Source organism: Pseudonaja textilis, chromosome 4 (assembly GCF_049901715.1).
Source record: "Pseudonaja textilis isolate UNSWEBS1 chromosome 4, rPseTex1.2, whole genome shotgun sequence".
Lineage (NCBI taxonomy): Eukaryota > Metazoa > Chordata > Lepidosauria > Squamata > Elapidae > Pseudonaja > Pseudonaja textilis.
The window spans coordinates 21,527,900-21,549,873 of record NC_141993.1 but is presented as its reverse complement, the minus strand read 5'-3'; the positions used below and the strand labels follow the sequence as shown (position 1 = coordinate 21,549,873).

Genomic DNA, 21,974 nt, shown 5'->3' with positions numbered 1-21,974 from the left:
TATTTTGCAGCACAGTATCTAAAACTTTGTGGCCAAGTGGAAAAGAATGATGTGTTACAATCTGTTTTCTGCTAAAGTAATATTTTATTGTGGTGCTAACAAACTGCACTGGCAAGATTATGGGAATCACAATCACATTCAAACACTTTCAGATAATCTTCAATTTACAACCATTTTTAGCAACCTTGCAAAGTTACAATAGTGTATTTACAACTGTCATAGCAATCACATGATTACAATTTGGGTGTTTAGTAATAGGCAGGTATTCATGATGATTGCAGCATCCTTGAATCACATCATCACTATTTGCCACCTTCCCAGCTGGCTTCAGATTTGGTTAAAGACTACAGTGATTTGCTTAATGACCGTGGAAAAATGCTGCAAAATTGCACACAATTCACTTAATGACTATATCACTGATTGATAGAAGACTTGGTCCCAGCTGATCAAATGTCAAGGACTATCTATTCTATTCTTTGGGAAACTATAGCAGATACTTTCTTTGTCCCTTGAGATAGTTCACCAGGTCTGTATTCCAAGGAATATAGGATTTTTTTAAAAAAAAATCATTTCTTGTAAGGCCCCAAAACAATTCTACATTTGGACATGGAGATATCTTCTGCTTCTTGGTAAACTGTTGATGCCAGTGTAATCGTGTTGAGGAAACTACACAAGAAACGTTTAAGCAAGGAAGGAAGATAATGAAGGCTTAAGCCATTCTTAATTTTTTACAGTTCTGATGTGAGCTATATTTTCAGACTATAGCCCTTCCCTCTATTCTACTGGGACATCTATTTAGAAGAAAAATCATAAGACTAGAGTAAAGCTCATAATCCTTGCAGCAAGTTTGTGTATCTTCCTAAAAATGATAGAGAATATATCTATAGAAAACGCAACATCACAGCAGTGACTGAGGAATAAATCAGAGGGTTAGATCAATTTGAGATCTGACTTCAGCTGAAAATGACAATAAAGATTTGTTAGATCAAAAAGAGAAGATGGATAATGGGAGTCCCTTTCCATAAGGAAGACAAACAAATGAACAACTGGGAAAAATGATGAGCAGAGGCAAAATTATACTCCGCTCAAACAGTTTTCAGTTTTCAGACTTTTCAAACAAACAAATATCTGGAAGAAAAAGACAAACTACACAAGGGGAAACTGAATGGTGATTGCCTAAACTGCAGAAGGAACACAGCTGCATTCCATATAAAAGTAAAAGTATTGGCAGCTGGAGGCTCACTGCTATGAAAAACCAAAATAAATATAAATAATGGACCCACTGGGATATGAAATGTATTGTCTACTAGGAACAAGAATCAGTGATGTGATTGACCTCAGATTGTTCTGTTAGATCACTCAATATTTATTCTTCCAGATAATTCATGTGGAGACAAATGACAATATGACTATAAATGTATGACCATAGCCTTTAAGATCTAGGGAGTGAATTCAAGAAATTCATATCCTTTCTTGCAGTCATAAGGAATAAAACTGGAAAGGAAGAAAGACATGTTGTGAATGAATATTGGCTACAAAAATAGTGTTGATGGGAGAGATTTGATTTCTGAGACCGTGGTCCAAATTATCTGGATGTTGAAGTCCTGGCATGAAATGTGAAATTGCTTGCATTTCAGAATTACTTGAAAAATGTCTTTGGTCAGAGCTTGGTAAGTATGATCAAAGGGCTTTAAATTAAAACCTACAGGGATCGAAGACAAAAATCTCAGATAAATGTCTGTACACTGAAAAAAGGAAATGGAAATGTTGCTTTCAAAAAGCCTATTTAATCACTGGAAAATATTTATTCAAAAATTATTATACTTTTTTTTTTAGGAAAAGAAGAATATTGATTCACAAAGCTCACAGCCTTCCTTATCTTTATGCTGCTGCTTAGAACATGGGGAGAAAGCATGATGGACCTGAAATCTTAGAACAAGAAGGCAAATATGGTTTAACAGGAATAATAGAAGCTTGGTCCATTGACCTCCATGTTTGGAACACAGGAATATAATTTTGTTCAATAATAAGATGGCATCTACATTTAATAAATAAATAAAATAAATAAAAATAAAATTTATTTTTTAAAAAATGTTTGGCTAAAATATCCTTAACAGTTCAGATATCCAAGGGAATGAACTTGGCAATACTGTACAGGGTACTGCATAGGGTTATAAGAATATCAAAAATGTCTTTCCAGATATGTTCAAAAAAATGGAAAGAATCAAGTTATCAGCTGCTCATAGGAAAAAAGATGTTTAAGAAAGACAAACAGAGGCACTCGGTTTCCAGTTTTGCCTCAGTTTTGCCAACAAAAGGATACATGTTCCAAGAAAGCAATTATTAATAAGTGGGAGAAAGGGCACAAATGTAAATGGAGGCTACAGAAACATGTCTAGGGAATAACTATTTACTTTGAATATGTTCAAAACTCTAGACCCAAAATAATGGTCCAGCTAATCAAAATGAAAAGCTATTTGATAAATTCAGTGTGTTTCCTTCATCCAAAACTAAAATTATCCACCAACCTAACTCTAACCTTAGCTGGTGAGCTTGACAAAGTACTTCATTACAATGTACAAAAGTAAGGACTGCACAAAGGGTAGTGTTTTTATTCTAGGATAACAGGTGAAACAAAGTGTGGAGGAAGAAAAACCTGGCTTGAATGACAACATTAAGAACATGGCCTAAATGAAAACACTAAGAGAAGCTAGGAACCTTTGCTGAAGGCAGTCAAAAAGGGAAACTCTTGAAAACAACAAAGGTGAAGGCTGAATATAGAAAGAAAACAATTTAAAACTGATTTGTTAACTGGAAGAAAAAGCCAATGCATGGTCAATACTTGAAGGATACAGAAAGAAAAGCCAATTTAAAAAAAAACACATTGGGGTTGGCTAAGATCACAACTGTTAAAGAAACTAAAGCTTTATTTTACCAGCTCAATAAAAAGCTTTGCCAATTAATTGCACGAAGGTGTAAATTCAACATGTAGTAAATGATAGTAAATATCTCCTTAGTAGAAAAAAAGATGAAACAATTGACCATTTGGTGAGGGGTTGCAGGAAAATTTCACAAGCTGATTATGAACAGCATCATGACCGAGTTGTCAAATTCCTTATTGCAAACTTTGCCAGAGGTTTAAACGTAAATGTAGCAAGAACCACTAGACCAGAGTTGTCAAACTGGCGGCCTGCGGGCCAGATGTGTCATGTGCAGGCCACATCCATCCCAGCTCTGCGAATGGGGAAAATGTCACAAAACATCATGTGATGGCAACATGATGTGTTGAGTTTGACACCTCAACGTGATGTGTTGAGTAGGACCATTAAGTTGAGAAGATTTTGGAAAATGAGACTTTTAAGATCCTATGGGACTTCAAGATCCAAACAGAAATGTCAGGCATTTGATTTGTGAACCAAATAAAAGTAGGCACTCTCAGGAACGTTGAAATCCCAAAAGTAAAACTTTATTGGAGACACCTTTTCGGTACTGAAGAATCAAAACCAACTTTGTTTTTTTCCAGCGCAATGCATGTATATTTAAACAATAGCTTCTTTCTTTCCCACTTTTGGTTGGTCACATTGTCTAATTAGGAATCATCCTTTTGTTTTGAGAACCATTGACTTTTCTGTCAGAGTGGCCTTGGTGGGTTCTTGCCTTTCATGGTCTTTTTGTTACGTCTGCATTCCTTCCTACCCAGTTCTTTGACAAGTTGAAAAGCGATGAGTCCTTAATATTTCAAAAGGGGTTCAACCTTGACATAGGCATTTAAGAAGTTTTTTTTTTTTTTTAAGAATTGATTGATCATTGATGTTGCTATTCCAGATGATTCTGGGATTGAGGAAAAACAATTGTAAACATTACAAAATACTGGATTTACCGATTGAAACTGAAGGTTTATGGGGGAAAAATCTGTTCTCATGCAAACTTTGACTGGAACCATCAGAGCAATACCTATGGGACTTTCTCAATATTTACAGATCTGAATACCCTAACTTTTGTGAAAATTAATTTACAACTGCCTATATTCTTAGTTGCTACCTTAATAGATCTTACAATTTTGATTATGACTTGAATTATTAAGTTTACCTGTTATTAAGATTACCCCCACACATAATTAAATGAAACAGCCCCTTTCTTGTAGAGAGACAGAAGGGATAGTTCTAACTGCACAAGACCTTAAGAAAATAACCCTTAAGAACAAATGTGCACAAAGCCAGAATTGAGATAATAGCAACAGATGGTAAGTGCTGCCTCTACAAAGAAGCTGAAGAAACAGTGGACCACATGGTTAGCTGCTGCAAGAAAGCCACACAGAAGTCTACAAGCAATGTTATGACAAAATAGCAACAACAGTGTATTAGAATGTCTGCAAAGAAATGCTACTTGTCAGCAGTCAAGAACTGGTGGGACCACAAAATAGATCAGTCACATAAAGAAGATGACACTAAAGTGCTCTGTGACTTTAGAATGCAAACAGACAAGTGCTTACCATATAACATCCCAGACTTAACAACTGTCAATAAGAAAGACTAAAAAAAAAATCTAGCTATTGCCTCCAGGATAACTGTATCTGGAGACAATAGAATAGAAAGAAAGAACTGGAGAAAATCAGAATATACAACATCCTGCACATAGAAATAGAACAACAATGGCAGAAAAAGAGAGCAAAGGTATAATCAATAGCAATAGATGCCTTGGGTGCAAGATTCCAAGTTCTTTACATCCAGTAATGGTACTTTAAGTCCATCGAATCATAACATCTGTCTATTCCAGGTCCTTGGGAAGGATTCAATAGGTGGATACAAATGCCATATCCAGTTTAAACATCTGGTTATGTGGCTAACCACAAATAAGTCTAAATACAATAGTCCCTTTCTTGCAGAACCAATAATCAATCCTGATTAAGAGACTACCTTGTATTAAAAATAAGCATAAGGTAAAGGTAAAGGTTCCTCTCGCACATATGTGCTAGTCATTTCCCGCTCTAGGGGGCAGTGCTCATTTCTGTTACAAAGCCGAAGAGCCAGCGCTATCCAAAGACATCTCCATGATCATGTGGCTGGCATGACTAAATGCGGAAGGCACACGGAACACTGTTACCTTCCCACCAAAGTGGTCCCTATTTTTCTTCTTGCATTTCTATATGCTTTCAAACTGCTAGGTTGGCAGAAGCTGGGACAAGTAATGGGAGCTCACTGTTATACGGTGCTAGGGTTTCGAACCACCGAACTGCCAACCTTTCTGATAGACAAGCTCAGCGTCTTAGCACTGAGCCACCGCATTCCTCCTAAGCATAAGCATGCTAAAGATTTATTTTCATTTATTTATGAAATTTGCCAGTTGCCTCAATCAAAGGATACTTTAGGTAATATAAAGGTCAGAACAAGACAGAGACAAGAACGTCCCTGAGTTTCCTGAACGCTGGGCTAGGTTATGTGACAGCCTTTCAAGTGATCTGGTACCAAGGAAGCTAGGACTTTGGAGGTTATCATTAGTATTTTCAGTGCACTCTATTCCCAAACACAAGAAGTGGAAGCCCGTGAAGCGGTTTCAACAAGCAAGACATATGCCCTTATAATTTAACTTGGTCACAGTCTAGCTGTACATTCTAGAACAGCTGAAATTTCTGGACTTTTTTCAAAATAGCCCCATACAGAACAAGTGTGGTAGTGCCAAGTTTTGTAATCTGGCAAAGCTTCCATCAAAACTTCCCATCAGAGTAGATATGAGAGGTGAAGTAGACATCCTTTTTGTGTGAAATGAATCAATCCGACTGCCACAAAGCACTATACAATGTTTACATGAGTCAACAATGATTTTCTATGCTGGTTTTACCAGCATATTTGGGGATTCAGTTCAGTTTTCAGTGCTCTAAATATGGACTCAAAGCTGATTACTTTAGTAAGTTCTTGAATCAAACCATTATCTACTGTTGGGCTAAAACTTAAATTCCATCAGACTGTGGCAAGTTTAAGTAAATGAGTGTCTTTAATTTGCTTTTGCTGATCAGAAGAATTTTACTTTGCAAGAAGAGTACCTGGGTTATGCTTCCAGATAAGTCATAATGCCCGGATTCTCAGCTTTTATTGAAAGAAAGAAGCAACAGTAGCAAAAAGGTTCTCTTGACCTGACTAGGTCTCAGCAGTAAATCACAGATCTCTAGAAAGTTCATGACTCAGCGTGATTCCTTGCTTGACTTAGCAAAAGACTCCACAGTTCAGCTAATCTTTATTGCAGATACAGCTACATAAAAATGAACGTTCATCTGGTAAAAAGAGAGAAAAGTTTACATATTTTCAGAAATATATAATGTGAAGCCTTTTTTTTTTCTCTTCTGAATTAAGAAAGTGTACTTGGTATAACGCCTGTGCCTCCAAAAATGAGTGGTTGTTTTGCACTATGAGTGAATAAGGAATTCTATGTGGGTTTTTTTTTAAAAAATCCAAAATTAAGACATCCTGTGAGTGGGGAAACCTTAATTTTGCACAGAACATTATGTGCACACTAGAACCCTAGAAAAATCTGGATGATGGCCAAAGGGTCATTTTGAACACAGAAGGCAGTGCTAATTATAAGGAAAAAAATAGCTGTACATAAGTATCCAAAGTTAACTGTGCAAAAGTTACATTCTGGGGCAAACTTCAGAGAGAACATTTGTCTCTCACATTACAAAAAACGAGCACGATGCAAATCAAATGGATAGTAAAATAATTAGATCAAACCAGGCTAAAGTTGTTAGAATTAAATTGTATTAATTTAAAGCCCATCGGAACCATCATATATTTGTAACACTTAAGAGCAGATGGATATCAACATGTAAAACTAGATTTAATTCAAAGGCAGTAGCTGTTTCAATTTAATTCTATTAGATAATGAGTCTTTTAAAACTAACGATTCACACTTCATTTGATTTTAAGATTAAGGTTTAGATTTCAGTATATTAGATATATTAAGAATTTCTATCAAATGCCATGCTGGTAACACTGGACCTGACATACTCATGCTTTGAGAAAGCAATGACAAACCCTTCTGAAAATGTTCCTTAAGAAACTTCAATAAAATTGTCAATGTTGCTGCTGGGAGCCAAGTCAGGCCATAAGATAATTAAATACAGATAGACCTCAAGTTACAACCATAATGGAGCCTGTCCAATAAGGTCATAATTCGTGATCGTCATAAAATGGATTGGTCACAGGCTGAGGCAATTTTCAGAATCAATCTTTATTATGGTCACAAACCGGCACAAAAGTTAAACGTTAAAATAAATATGTTCTCTAAAATTATTGGAAAATAATTAAGCAAAGTAGTAATATAAAGGACCCAATGTTCTACCTGTCAGTGAATACTTCAACAATACAAGAGCACACGATAGATACAAACTCAAGGTTAATTGCACCAAACTTGACTGCAGGAAATACGACTTCAGCAACAGAGTGGTCAATGTCTGGAACACTCTACCTGACTCTGTGATTTCTTCTCCAAATCCCCAACACTTTAACCTTAGACTATCTACTATTGACCTCACCCCTTTCCTAAGAGGTCTGTAGGGGGCATACATAGCACACCAATGTGCCTACCATCCCTGTCTTATTGTTTCTTTTTTTTCTTATTCGTATTCATTTCATGTATGCATAACCATGTTTATACTTATACCTGTTATCTAATAATCGCTTGACAAAATAAAATAAATAAAATAAAATAAAATATTTAGTTCTTTAGGTTTTTTTTTCCTTATTGCTATTTCAGCAGCACAAAATTTTGCTACTGCATGAGTGGTGACTGGATTTGAGTCATGGAGGAGATGGTTCACATAGAAATTATCTGATCTCTCTACCAGAGGGAGTATGTCTATTGATCTGATGTCCCTGTAGAACTTGCAGCACAATAGGACGTGTGCGATGTCTTCAACTTCCCCATTCCCACATGTACATATTGGTTCAGCTCTTGGGGTTTTATCATACCTGCCCTGCATGGTGGGATTCATTTTTTTTTACTACCGGTTCTGTGGGCATGGCTTGGTGGGCATGGTGTACCTTGGTGGGCGTGGCTTGGTGGACGTGGCAGAGGAAGGATACTGCAAAGTTTCAATTCCCTCCTCCACCAACCTGTTTTCCAGCTTCTTCTCCTATGCAGGGCAACAAAACAGGAGCCAGCTGATCAGCTGGGACTGAGGCAGAGAATAGATGGGGTGGGCCAGTCAGAGGTGGTAGTTTCTGGTTCTTTGAATTACTCAAAATTCCTGCTACCTGTTCTGCAGAACTGGTCAGAACCTGCTGAATACCACCTCTGCTGCCCTGCAGGAATGCTGAGGGGAGGATATTAAGTTTGCCTCTTAAAAAATGCTATTCTACTCTTAGGAAAAGTTAGATCTGTCAGATACCTTGCTGGTTCTCAAACACCGCATTTAATCTGATTTCTCCTGTGAAAAGATCCTCACATGCTGACACAATTTTATAACTTCTTTTGTGGCAGTCATTAAGTAAAGGCTGTGGGTGTTAAACAAACCAATGGTTTAGTATAGGCACAGTTTTGGCAAAAACTGGAAATAAAACCATTGTAAAACCATCATGTGTCTGTAGGACACTGCAAACAACTGTAAATGCAACCGTCTTGCCAAGAGACCTAAGTGTAGCCACCTGACCAGAGGGGGCTGAGCCATCAGAACTTCAAATCCAGCTCAAAAGTACCCCTCAGGTAGGTCCATTGGAACTTTGATTGGTCACTAAATGACCAGTTGTAAGTCAAGGATACCTATAATCATATTCTGTAGGTAATGAACCAAGTCATGATGAAAACTTGTACAATTTTTAGATTCTAAACAAGCCAATTCATATACTTTTACTATTTACTGTATGCTATTTTTTAATTTAAAAAAAAACCTCAGCTTTTACTATTTGTATTACATGGCTCTTATTTATTAGATTTGAAGGGTTCAGGAAGAGGTTCAAAGAAATATCCAACTTTTTTGAGCCACTCTGTCTCCTATCACCATAAGGACTGATCTACCTTTTTCATTTACCACATGGTCATATCATCTACGTGAAAAGCTATATATGGAGAAAAAGGAGAGAGATTTTAACTTTTGCATACTCTGAGTAAAAACAAGCATCAAATTTTCATTGCATCAAATTTCCAAATCATATTATTGTGGTTAGAGAAAGAGAAAAGATCTGGTATTTGTAATAAAAATTCAATCTAGAAAGCAAAGGCAAACCTGAGGAACTATTATTTATCAACTCACCATTTCCTTTTATTAGAGAACTTGATCTTTTTGACAGTGTGCTGTATTAGAATTAGATCAGTCTTGGTAGATAATTCCACAAGGGTCGAAAGGTTTGCAGCTTTTCTACCAGAACATGGATAAATTTTTTGGATAATACTTTTTCCTCTCATAATTAAAGTAACCACAGACAGCATAACTTGTTTGATATTTTCTGAAGTTGGAAGTTAATCAAGGTCCGTCTTGGTTGCAGAGGTGGTATTCAGCAGGTTCTGACCAGTTCTGGAGAACTGGTAGCGGAAATTTTGAGTAGTTCGGAGAACTGGCAAATTGCCACCTCTGACTGGAGATTTTACAGTATCCTTCCCCTGCCACGTACACCAAGCCACGCACACAGAACCAGTAATACTAATATTTGAATCCCACCACTGCTTGGTTGGTATTTGGATGGGAAACCATCAGGACAGTCTAAAGTTGTAAAAGCCGTAGACAAAAATCAGAAAACATCCTGGCAGAAGGCAATGGGAAAACCACTTCTGTATTGTTGTTAAATGGATGAACGCATCCATGAAATCACCAAGTTGCAAAGTCAAGTTGTATTTCCAGTTCTCGGTAAGCATTTAACATTAAGCTAACCTGTCCTGTCACTTAATAAATCTATTTTTCATATAGGACACTCAAAAGACATTATGCAAGATTGATTATTTTAAATAAAGTTATCTTTGCTCTGAGCCTATCTACCACACACAGCTTTGGTTGAAAAGAAAAGCAAGCAGGCTTTTTAATTTTTCTTTCAGGAATTACCTCTACACCCTTTCCCCAATCTAGATTCTAAGATATGATTTAATGTACACCTCCATTATCCTCATCATCAATCATCCTAAAGCAGGTTAGAAAAATCTATTCTAGAGATGTAGACATTGTTTCTCCCTGAACTGGATGAAATAAGGATGTATAATTATTGTATGTATGTATGTATGTATGTATGTATGTATGTATGTATGTATGTATGTATGAATAAAGTATAAGGTATAAAGTATACAGTATACAGTATAAATAAATAAGGATATATAATTTCCTTTCTATGTTTCTTTCTTCCCTTTTTCTTCCCTTCCTTCCTTCCTCGTTCTCTCTCTCTCTCTTCTCTCTCTCTCCCCTTTTGCTTAGTAAATTTAATTTTCACTTGCCAGACATAACATATCCTGACTTTTGAGCAACATTTTTCTATGATTTAAACAAGCCAGAACACACAGTGCACTACACAGAGACAAATGTAATATTCATATTATTTCTTTATGATGTATTGTCACCATGGGTAAATAGCTCAGACAAGCAAGACCCTATCTGAATAAAAACATGTGATAAAAAGAAATAAATTTTGCATATCCACAAGGATAAAACAATAAAAAACACTTTACTCATGGGAAGTTTGTAATTGAATTAGAAAAGTTGTAATATGGTTTGGTTATCTTAATTGCTGTTAGCAGAAGGCTGCTGTTTGAAAGGAGGGCTACAAGTAGAACAATGAAATGATTAAATATTTCAATTCACTTGAAATAATAAATATTAATATAGAGAATGCTCCTTTAATATGCATTGATTGTATGGGGAACATTTTTTAACTAGGTTTGAATTTGTATGATTATTAATGGGTAGCCAAAAGTAAGGTATTTAAACACAAGTAATATTCTAAATGTAATTTTGATAAACTATTGTAAGATACATGACAGACTTTGTTAGTTCTCTGGTCAGAGAACTAAAAAATTAGTGTGTATAATTTGAGGATAAAGTGAAGCTAATTCTGCAATTTATAATGCGTCTCTGGTGGGATTAAGTGCTTTTCCACACTGCAGCTTTCAGCTGTTCTCATAAAACTCCTGGAAATAAACAGCTTATTTTTAAAAAAAGCTTTTTTCATTTCAGCCATGATGATGACCTTCTCTTCAGTCTGGCTACCAGAAAAAGGAGTCTCTGAGTCATGAGCTAGAGGACCTAGGAGAAACTTATTTTTTGAAGGAACAAACTTGTGCAAGACTGCACTCTTTATATCAAAGGCCATTTTGAAGATGACATCTTCTACATTATATTGTGGTTAAATGTAGGGTTGATGACTTATTACAAATATAACCTACTGTTTTCTTCATATTTCCTTGATATAAAACCTAGTACTGGTTTTATACTTTGGATATGGTCAACTGAAGAAAAAACAATTGCTTCCATCCTACCTTCCACGAGTCAGAAAGAGGGCTGTGAAAATATTTACAGACCCCTTGCTCACATCCCAGACATAAATTGTTTCAAGTTCTACCCTCAAAATGATGCTATAGAGCACTGCAGAACAACTAGACACAAGAACAGTTTCCCCCCGCATGCCATCACTCTGCATAAGCACACCAACGTGCCTACCATCCCTGTCCTATTGTTTCTTTTTTATTTTTATTTCTTTTATTTTTCTTATATGTATCCATTTCATGTATCCATAACTATGTTTATACTTATACCTGTTATGTTATAATTGCTTGACAAAATAAATAAACAAATATAAATAAACTGTCAAACTATTACTAAGATTGCATTATCATCACTCATCACTCCTTATCACCCATCCCCTCCCACTTGTGACTGTATGACTGTAACTTTGTCACTTGTATCCTTACTATTTATATTGACTGTTTCCTAATATGATTTGATTGCTTATTGTACTCTATGACCATCAGTAAGTCTTGTACCTTATGATTCTTGACTCTTAACGAATGTATCTTTTCATTTATGTATACTGAGAGCATTTGCACCAAGACAAATTCCTTGTGTGTCCAATCACACTTGGCTAATAAAGAATTCTATTCTATTCTATTACTATTATTCTCCTTATCCTTCCTATTATCTATCTCCTTTTCTACTTATGACTATAACTTTGTTGCTAGTATCCTTACAATTTATATTGTTTTATTTAGTTTCCTAGTATGATTTTTGTTGATTGCTTATTTAGTATCCTATGAATATCACTAAGTGTTATATCTTATGGTTCGTGATGAATGTATTTATGATGACTATGATCATGATTTATCACTTATATCTTTTATGTATACTGAGAGCTTATGCACCGAGGACAAATTCCTTGTGTGTCCAAACACACTTGACCAATAAAGAATTCTATTCTATTCTATAAGCAAATCAATATAATTTCTTTGCTGCAAGTCATATGCAACACATATAACAAACAGGAACCACAACTTCAATCACGCTATTGTGGCTGCCATCTTGATTTTTATTAACCATTCTCTGCAGACACCCTTGGCAGGAGTTTATATGGCCTCACATGGTGGATTCCCTGCTTCTTTTCTCCTGCAAAAAAAGCACATATTAACTGCTTTCCTTTTGATAGGCATGTCTTTTTTAGGCTTGAAAAGCACAGAAAAAGTTCTTCCTGTTTCTTAGGCTTGAAGGGAAAACTTGGCTGAACTCTTGTCAGTTTCACAGAGGAGAGAAGAGATAAGGCAACATAAGGTTAGAATTTTACTTTTTATTACTGCACAGATATTTATATATATATATATATATATATATATATATATATATATATATATATATATATATATATACACACACACACACACACACACACACACACACAGAAGCCTGATGATGGCAGATGAGATTCTGCCGAAACGTTGTTACAACTTTAAAAGCACAACTACAATGACGTGGGAAAATACCCGAACAAAGCCGAATGCCATACATGTAAGTACCCGCAAAAACTTTTTTCAATGCAGGCAGCCCACATAGTATGGAATGTCTATAGAAAACAGAGAGTGGACATAGAGGCAGGTATGACAGTGGATTGGAACAGAATCATTTGTGAAATATGAAATACAGGTAGTCTTCGATTTACAATAGTTCATTTAGTGACCATTCAAATTTAGAACAAAAAAAAAGCAACTTTCATATGATGAAAGAAAAAAGTGGGGTTGCTTTCCCATCAGGTAGGAGATAAACTAGGAATGAGGTCATCCATTCCTGTCCTATCAAAAAGGAAGGAGATTGGTTCTTGCACTAAGATAAGCAGGAACTGCTGAAAAGTCTCAGTATAAATAATAGTAGCTGGCCAATCTTGTCTGAGATTAAAATGTGAACAGAATTAGTGGCTATTGTACCTAAATGAAAAGGGAATACTCGGCCTGTAAACTAGATTAAGAAGTTGAAAAATATGTCAGAATAAGCCAGTGGCAAACCACCTTTTTCCCATTAAAAAACTCACAATAGAGAGCAGTGAAACTGAACTTAATGGCCAAATTAGGTGTAATATAGTTTGAAGTTGCTAAAAATGGTGATACTAAAAGTGCTGGGCCAACACATTTCTAAAAAACATGTACAGCTTCCTAAAATATGGATATATTGGATATACTTTTTTTTAAAAATGTAACTGCGACAAACTATTATCTTTACTGTTCTGGTCTAATACTATGTCCATATATCTGTGACTATAAGTATATTCACAAAACTAGTTTTATATGCCTTTCTCCAGTGGGAGACAAATTTAGCAAACATGGGGAGATCTCCCAAAGCTAAAGACAACCAGAGTTGATTACTCCCTGAATGACAGGCCGTGGTGAAATACCAGGTTTGAAGGCTCCAATGGGAAGTTGAAAAATTACCCGGAAAAAAAATGGCCAACTGCATCAATAGTATTGCTAAAATAATCATATTGTGATGGATTGTAATGAAGTGGCAGTTTCCCAGGTAAGAAGGAGCACATTCAAGAAGGGGGCTAAGAAAACAGGCAGCTGGATAGGAGAAAGAAGGTTAGGAGAGCCACTCCCTGCAATCTCCCACCTGATCAATAAGTTATCAGGACTCTCAATTAAAGTACCTTTTTAAAAATTGTCGCTATCTGTAGACATGTGCATGATGTAGTCAATGTTACAACTGTTAAAGTCAACTAATCCCATAGAATAAACTCAGTTATGCAGTTCACAAACTTTATCTTGATAATTAATTCAGCACAACTAATTTCACCACATGTACATGTCAGCAAATAAATAAACCACTATAAAAAAACTTTCCCAAGTATATTAAAAACTTTAACACCGCTACTTTTACAGGTGACTGCTCTGTTAGCAAAGCTATTATATCCAAGCTAAGATGACAACGCAATTATTCCAACCAGTGATTTAAGACCAGTAGATTACAATAAAGCAGAGAAGAAATTTCAGAGTTTGCTACAGCCTGCACATACTTACCACTCAAGGGTAACTCATGAGACAATGTGATTGCAGCTAAAATTCAGACTGAAACACATCATTAGATAGTTGGAAAGAGCAATACCTCTTTATAAAGCAGAACTGACTCTTATTAAGTGCACTCTCATTTCATAGAGCTGATGTACCAGATCAGGTGGATTATGTTGCTGAAACTTGAGTAACACCAATAGAGGACAGAAGCATCACATAACACTCTGGCAGCCATAGGACAATTATTTTAAGTAAAAAGGGAAAGGAACAATTAAACCCAAATAATGAAAAAAATATAGATACGTGCATATGAAAGTAGACCCATCTTTTCTGGGAGAATTAAGAGAGGAAGAACGCTTAAAATAAACACTTTTGTGTAAAGTATTTTCCTATCATCAACTTGCTATATTTATTTAACAACACACTCTGTGAGACTCTAGAAAGAAGGGATGCAAATGTATAAATATTATTTTTAATTAATGGCACAATTGTTAATAAGAATTTCCATCCAAATAAAGGGGGGGGGGAAATCCATCAACAGACACGGATAATATGCATTAATTTAGCACACAAAGTTCAATGCCACAGGTGTATTTAACCTGACTGAAAAGCAAATTTTGCACACATGCTTAGGAAATTGCATTTTGACATTCCACAATAAAACACCCTGACTTTATTACTGTACCTACTTTGTATTAAAGTGCTTCTTACTGCAGCAGATTAAAAAACTGATGTTTCTGCTGCACAACGTTCCAATTAACTTAATATATGGATGAAATGGTGCCTCATTACATACCAAATAAAATATAACCTTGTTTCTGAATAACAGCCTTGTCAACTGTTTTCTTCTAACAAAAAACAAAAAAGGGTAGACCAGTCAAATTTATAATTAAAGTATCTTAACATCACATCAAACTGCATATATTGAATAATACAAACATTTTTAAAAGCATATCACTGCTAAATAAAGTAAAAGCAGGAAGTGCAACAAAACTGAAATGCAGAAGAAAACTATTTTTAAAAGGAGACGTTTAGCATCCTTTAAACAAATGATCAGTACCACTTCACTATTGCAGCTTCCAGCTATAAATTCAAAGCAGACGATTTGCATAGTAAACAAATTACTTGCTCTAAGAGAATCATAACTTTTCAGATAGTTTACCGTCATCTTCCATTTCAAATGAGTAAAAATAACTTACGGAACGGTTGAAAGTTTCATGCTTACCCAAGGTAATGTATCAAGTTTTTCCTGCTTATGCCTGGTTACAGTGTGCATCCCACACAAAAGAACAAGACTTCATTTTGTTCATTAGGTATACAAGACGAAGAGCAGATCCAAAATAATTTCTTTGCACAAGAAATACTGAACACAATCAAAACCCTCCCCTTCCAAAAAAATTAAAGAACAAATACCTTTTCATATTAAAACAGAAAGCCCCCCAAATCCCTAGTCTCCACGCTGTGCTGGTGCTCCAGCTCCTTTAGTCATTACTAATAACTAGCTGTACACTGGAAGTAGGAATTTTTATGCCCTCTATCTGTAGCTATTAGGTCTGCACATTGATTTACTGACACTAAAGCAATAGCAATTATCTCTCCTGTTCTCAGCAGTTACTGAAAAGGGACAGAGGCAGAGAGCTGAGTGGGCTAAACATTGCAGTGACCACTGAGCTCTTGCTGGCAATTAGTAGCAGGTGTTTTAGCCCAAAGACAAATTGATATCCTACTGATCATCAAGAGCTAGCTCCTTGAAAGTGTTTGTGCGTCCAAATCATCCTTTGTCAGAGATTTTTCATTGGCTTTTTCTGCTTCATCAGTTATAAAGCAGTACAACAGCTTACATGCATTTACAACATACCATTTGATCAAATGGAATAAGCTCCCTAAAGCTTCTCAGCACAAGCAGTTGTTGGTGGTTAACTCTACCTTATGCTAAATCTCTTAGGTGAAAGAGAATAATAGAGCGGCCTTCCTGCCAAGGTACGTCTGTCTCCAATTCCAAATGATTTAGCCTGAAAACAATATTTTCTGAACAATATTTCTTTCTGGAAATGTATAGCAACTGAAATGTATATTCATTTTAGATTTTACAGATTTTTCAGTAATGTGATTTTAATATATTGTACAGCAAAACAGGATATTTGCCATTTTGAGGGAGTAGAAGGGAAATGAGGGGTTGCAAAGTGTTGGGCAATCTTCTGTACAATTCTGTTTGTTAGATGTACTTCTTGAAAAGTTTTAGAAGTTAATTTCATGGAGAATTAGACTATAAATATCCACTACTTGTGAATGCTTGGTATTACCTGCATAATATGTCTATCAATAAATTGCTGGGCCACAAAAAGTACTATTGTGCTTATGTCCTACTTTTAAGATCCATGTATAAAGAATTCTAAATTTGGAATTTAAGGTTTTACTAGACAACCCATGACCTTTTGGTTTCATCATTTCAGAAATATTTCCTTAACAGAAACAGAGAATGCCAGAAGCGAGCAAAAAAGCAGTGGGATTAGGAGTGACTTCCAACTTTTTTGTCAGCTTCTCCATTGAGTTTCCTTGTTGGAGTCTGGCAGAGAGCATTAGAAATGTTCCTTCCTCCCTATTTACCCTCTGATCAAGCAGGTAAAAGGCTGCTCTAGGTTGGCAAGATCAAGAGATTGTGAAATTGACTTGGAAATTGTAATGGAACCTTGAGAAAAGAAGATGTTACTGCAGCAGCCGCCCATCAACAATCAGTTGCACCAAAGCAGCCAAATTTCATTCTCTTGGTCAATGGTCAAAAATCAATTGTCCTAGATTTTTTGACACATCTATTAGTTAGCCCATTTCAGGTACCATGGCTATGAAAGTTATTGTCCTATGATGCACTACTTCACCAAGTTAAAGGTCATGAGAATGAGTTTTAATAGTATATTTGGCATATATTAGCATACATTTGAACTGATATGGGAGAGCTGTTCTTAGTTTCCTACAAGAGAGACCAAGATTTTCTTAAGGTTTACTCCAGCTTTGGGAGGGAAGCAGAAGCCAAGACCTCACATAAGGATGCCTCTTTTGTACAAATGAGATTCAAATTGTGTCGCAGAATGTTAAATACTAGTCATTAAGGAGTCCAGTGGTTAGAATGCAATATTGCAGGCAAACTCTTCTCACAACCTGAAGTCCAGTCCTGACCAACTCAACGTTGACTCAGCCTTTCATCCTTCCAAGGTCTGTAAAATAAGGATCCAGATTGTTGGGGTCAATATGCCAACATTGCAAATCACCCAGAGAGTGCTGTAATGCACTGTGGGATGGTATATAAGTCTAAGTGCTATTGCTATTATTCATCCATTTATTTGTAACAGTTTAAACCTGTTTTCTACTGTTCAAAATCCAAAGCAGAGACAATCTTATTTCTTGTTAGTATGGCTCTAAATAGTTGGTCTACATGGGTCACACTTGCTTTGATGTCTTTTATCTGATAATCTTATCTGGCAAACAGAGTAAAAACTGCCCAACTCTGAAACCATTGCAAAATGCCTGGAACTTTAAGCACAATATTTTTACATGGAGTCTTGAGTTAGGGGCAAGTGGTATGAATTTGAGTCAAGAAGTAGCGATATAAATTCCTACAAGCAAAGATAAAGCACTAATATTGTAATTATTAAAGAAAAAAGGACTATCATTAAAAAAATAGGAACATTTATGTTGCAGGTTGTTCATTGGAGCAACTTTAAGAACAGCATGGAAATAAAGAAATCCTACCTGCATTAAGATGCTAAAGAAAGCCGCAGATCTGAAGGGATATTGCTGAATGGCTTTAGCTATTATTGTTGCTAAGGAAATCTCATTATAACTCAAATGCAGGCAGCAGCGAATCCATTGCACAATGCCATCAATCCATCTGTCTGCCATCATGGCTTAATCTAAACACTATGTCCACACAGTAGTAATGGTAGCAGTAACTGACTATTAAAAAAAACCTCTGCAATTTCTATTTTATTCATAATATGTTTATTAGCAAAGCAGCTCAGTTTTCAACCTTAACATCTATTTTTCTCCCATTGCTTGACAAATTTGATGCTGCTACAATATTTTATTAAGATAAATATTTGATACTAAAACTCAGTTAAAGTAACAATTTGTGCATCAGAGTTAATACAATTCTATTTTTTAAAAAATAAAATAGAATATTTCTCTTGAATTACAAAGTCACAGAGCTTTAAATTAAAACAACTGAACACAGCTACAAAGACAAATCTTTAAAGAATTTGAGACTTGTTAAATGAGTCAGAAACCTGGCCAAAATAATTAAAGTCATTTCAACTGGTTTGTTTTGAAATTTATTTATGTTTTATTTATTTTATTTATTTTTATTTGTCAATTGCTTAATAGGTATATGTAAAAACATAGTTATGAATACATGGATACATATAAGAAAAAATAAAAATATATAAAAAATATAAAAGAAACAATAGGACAGGGATGGTAGGCACATTGGTACGCTTATGCATGCCCCCTGCAGACCTCTTAGGAAAGGGGTGACATCAATAGTAGAGAGTCTAAGGTTAAAGTTTTTGGGGGTTAGGGGAAAAAAACCACAGAGTCAGGTAGAGTATTCCGACAATGACCACTCTGTTGTTGAAGTCGTATTTCCTGCAATCAAGTTTGGTGCGGTTAACCTTAAGTTTGTATCTATTGTTTGATCTAGTGTTGTTATGGTTGAAGCTGAAGTATTCATCGACTGGTAGGACATTGCAATGTATGATTTCATATACTATACTTAGATCGGACAGAAGGTGGCATAGTTCTAGGTTTTCAAGGTCTAGAATTTCGAGTCTGGTGGCATAAGGTATTCTGCAACAAGTAGAAGAGTAGAGAACTCTTCATGTGAAATATTTCTGGACTTTCTCAACTGTGTTAATATCAGATACATAATATGGGTTCCAGACTGATGAGCTGTATTCGAGTATTGGTCTAGCAAATGTTTTGTATGCTGTAGTTATTAGTGTAATATTACCAGAGAAAAAGTTGTGTAAGATTAGGTTAACAACTCTTAACGCCTTTTTGGCTATGTAGTTACAGTAGGCTCTAGCACTTAGGTCATTTGAGATGAGTACTCCAAGATCCTTGACAGAGTTTGGATAATCAACAATGTCTTGACTATTCAGCCTATATTTTATTTTCTGATTTTTTTTTTGCCAATATGTAGGACAGAGCATTTATTTGTTGAGATTTGAAGTTGCCATTTGTTTGACCATTCTGATACATAGTCAAGGTCTTTTTGAAGGGTTGCAGTATTGTCTGTGGTGTTGAATAGCTTTACACCATAAGCAAAGAGAATGCAGTTGCTCTTGATATGATCACAGAGGTCATTTATGTAGAGTATGAAAAGAGTTGGTCCTAGAACACTGCCTTGGGGGACACCACTGTTGATAGGTACAGAATTTGATAGGACACTCACAATTTTGATCATTTGTTGTCTGTTTGACAGGAATGCTTCTATCCAGTTATGCAGTTGTCCAGAGATACCGTAAGATTTTAATTTTAGGAGTAGTTTGCCATGTACCACTGAATCAAAGGCTTTACAGAAGTCTATGTAGATTGCATCTATTGCTTTGCCCTAATTGAGTTGTGTAGTCCATATGTTTTTGCAGTGTAAGAGTTGCAGATGACATGATAATTTTTTCCTAAAACCAAATTGTTATTAGAGAGTAGGATGTTTGTTTCTAAGTGGAGAATGATGGATTGGTTAATAATTGATTCCATGACTTTATAGGTGACGCAGCATAAAGAGATTGGTCTGTAATTTTCAACTAGGCTGGGGTCTCCCTTTTTGAAGATGGGGATGACGGTGGCTTATGACCATAGTTTTGGCAAGGAGCTGGTCCTGAAAGATTTTTTAAAGATTATACTTAGATGTTCAGCTATGGCAGTGGGGTCCGGTCCAATAGATAGAGATGGTTTTAGATTGCTCAGTGCTTTTTCAACAATATCTTCTGTAAAATCGATATGTATTAGATCATTGTAGTTGTCTGTGGTTTGACTTGGAAATACTGGGCATTTGCTTAATGTTGCAGGCATTGAGATATTCTCCATAAATTTTAAATTATGTTTTCTCATGGTAACAGTGCCATTCATGTACCAAATGATTAATTGTCAGTTGTTTCTGTTCCACGATTGCTATTTATTTAGACAAGCAGAGTTTTAGAACTATAACTGGTGCCCCTATTTCATGTTCTATCATTTGATGTTCTAGTTCTCATTGTAGGGCAGCATGGTGGCTTTGCAGTTAAGATACTGGATTTGTTGGCTGGAAAGTCAGTAGCCCAGGTTTGAGACCCAAGCACCACATGATGGGGGTGAATTCCTGTCCTCACCCTAGCTTCTGCCCATCTCGCAATTTGCAAGCATGCAAATGTGAGTAATAAATAGGCAAATAGGTAACGCTTCAATGGGAGGGTAACAGTACTCCATAATATTGTGCTGGCCATGTGACCATGGAAATGTTTTCAGTGGCTTTGAAAAGGAGATGAGCATTGTCCCCTATAGTCGGCAATGACTAGTGAAGTAAAATCCACAGGGACCCCTAGATGGCATGCCTTCCTGTGGGATTAAGAAAATAAACCTGTCTATACTTTTATAGGCATAGAATAAGAGATGTACTGATACAATCATAGAGACAAATAAAAAAATAAATATTATCTGAAAATTCCAAACTGGATATCCCGCTTGGAAGCAGTAGTCCACCCTAATATAACAGAGATTAAGAAAATGGCCAGATACAGGGGAATTTTAGACAAACAAGGGAATCTAAAGAGTAGGCAGTAATTGGAAGGATAGGAAATAAAATTAGACTGGTGGACTTATATGCAAATGCAAGCAAGATATTAAAAAAAGACAGTGAGGTATTTGGAATGATTTACAAAAATTAGATAAAATTTTGATTGGCCCCGATGAAAAATTATTATCTAAAATATATAAACACTTATTAGAATGGAATACAGCAGAGGAGATTGTAAAAGTATCACTGGGGATACTTATATATATAATATATGAATGAGGTGGAGTTTTGATCACAGCCACAACTTTAATCTTGGGTTGTTGAGGTTTTTTTTGACCTATATCCTCTGTAAACTTGCCTATAGTTGAATGCACCGAAATCTGATTTCAGTTCTCAAAACAATCAGAGCTAACAAGCAATGGATGATCAGAAAGTTGTCTCAGGTAAACTAGAATCAAGCAAGGCAAAGAGGAACAAGTTACTAAATGTGCCAACTTCAGGTTCAAAAATCCCACTGAAAGCGAACAAATTTCTGTTCAATAATTGTCATGTATACTATATAGTTTCACAGAGAATCATCGGAGATGAGCAACCATCCCAAATAAAACTTCCTTTGGTTGTGCATGATATGATTCATGACCTTCCAGAAAAGTTGCATAGGCAAAATCATTGTGGCAATGAAATAAATTTTTAAGGTACACCGATTCTGTGACAAATACCAATACATTATTTATTTATTAATGAATAAGCCTAA

General features: G+C 35.7%; 1 protein-coding gene and 1 long non-coding RNA gene across 11 annotated transcripts in view; one reads left to right on the top strand and one right to left on the bottom strand.

Moving 5' to 3' along the window:
* Nucleotides 1–21,974, bottom strand: part of PCDH15 (protocadherin related 15) — a 579,778-nt gene that overhangs the window by 447,680 nt on the left and 110,124 nt on the right. For 5 of the 9 annotated variants that reach the window (XM_087932353.1, XM_087932355.1, XM_087932354.1 and 2 more), the window contains exon 1: nucleotides 15,868–15,941. The exons of 1 other annotated variant lie outside the window; for it this stretch is intronic. The gene's annotated coding sequence lies outside the window, so the exon portion shown is untranslated. Of the gene's footprint in view, nucleotides 1–15,653; nucleotides 15,942–21,974 lie in introns of those variants that run through there. 3 more of the 9 variants (XM_087932352.1, XM_087932350.1, XM_087932348.1) reach the window with 3 other exon arrangements.
* LOC148125769 (uncharacterized) overlaps nucleotides 16,353–21,974 on the top strand; it is a 116,090-nt gene continuing 110,468 nt past the window's right edge. For both annotated transcript variants that reach the window (XR_015743423.1, XR_015743424.1), the window contains exon 1: nucleotides 16,353–16,434. This is a non-coding gene — a long non-coding RNA (uncharacterized LOC148125769). The remainder of the gene's footprint in view (nucleotides 16,435–21,974) is intronic.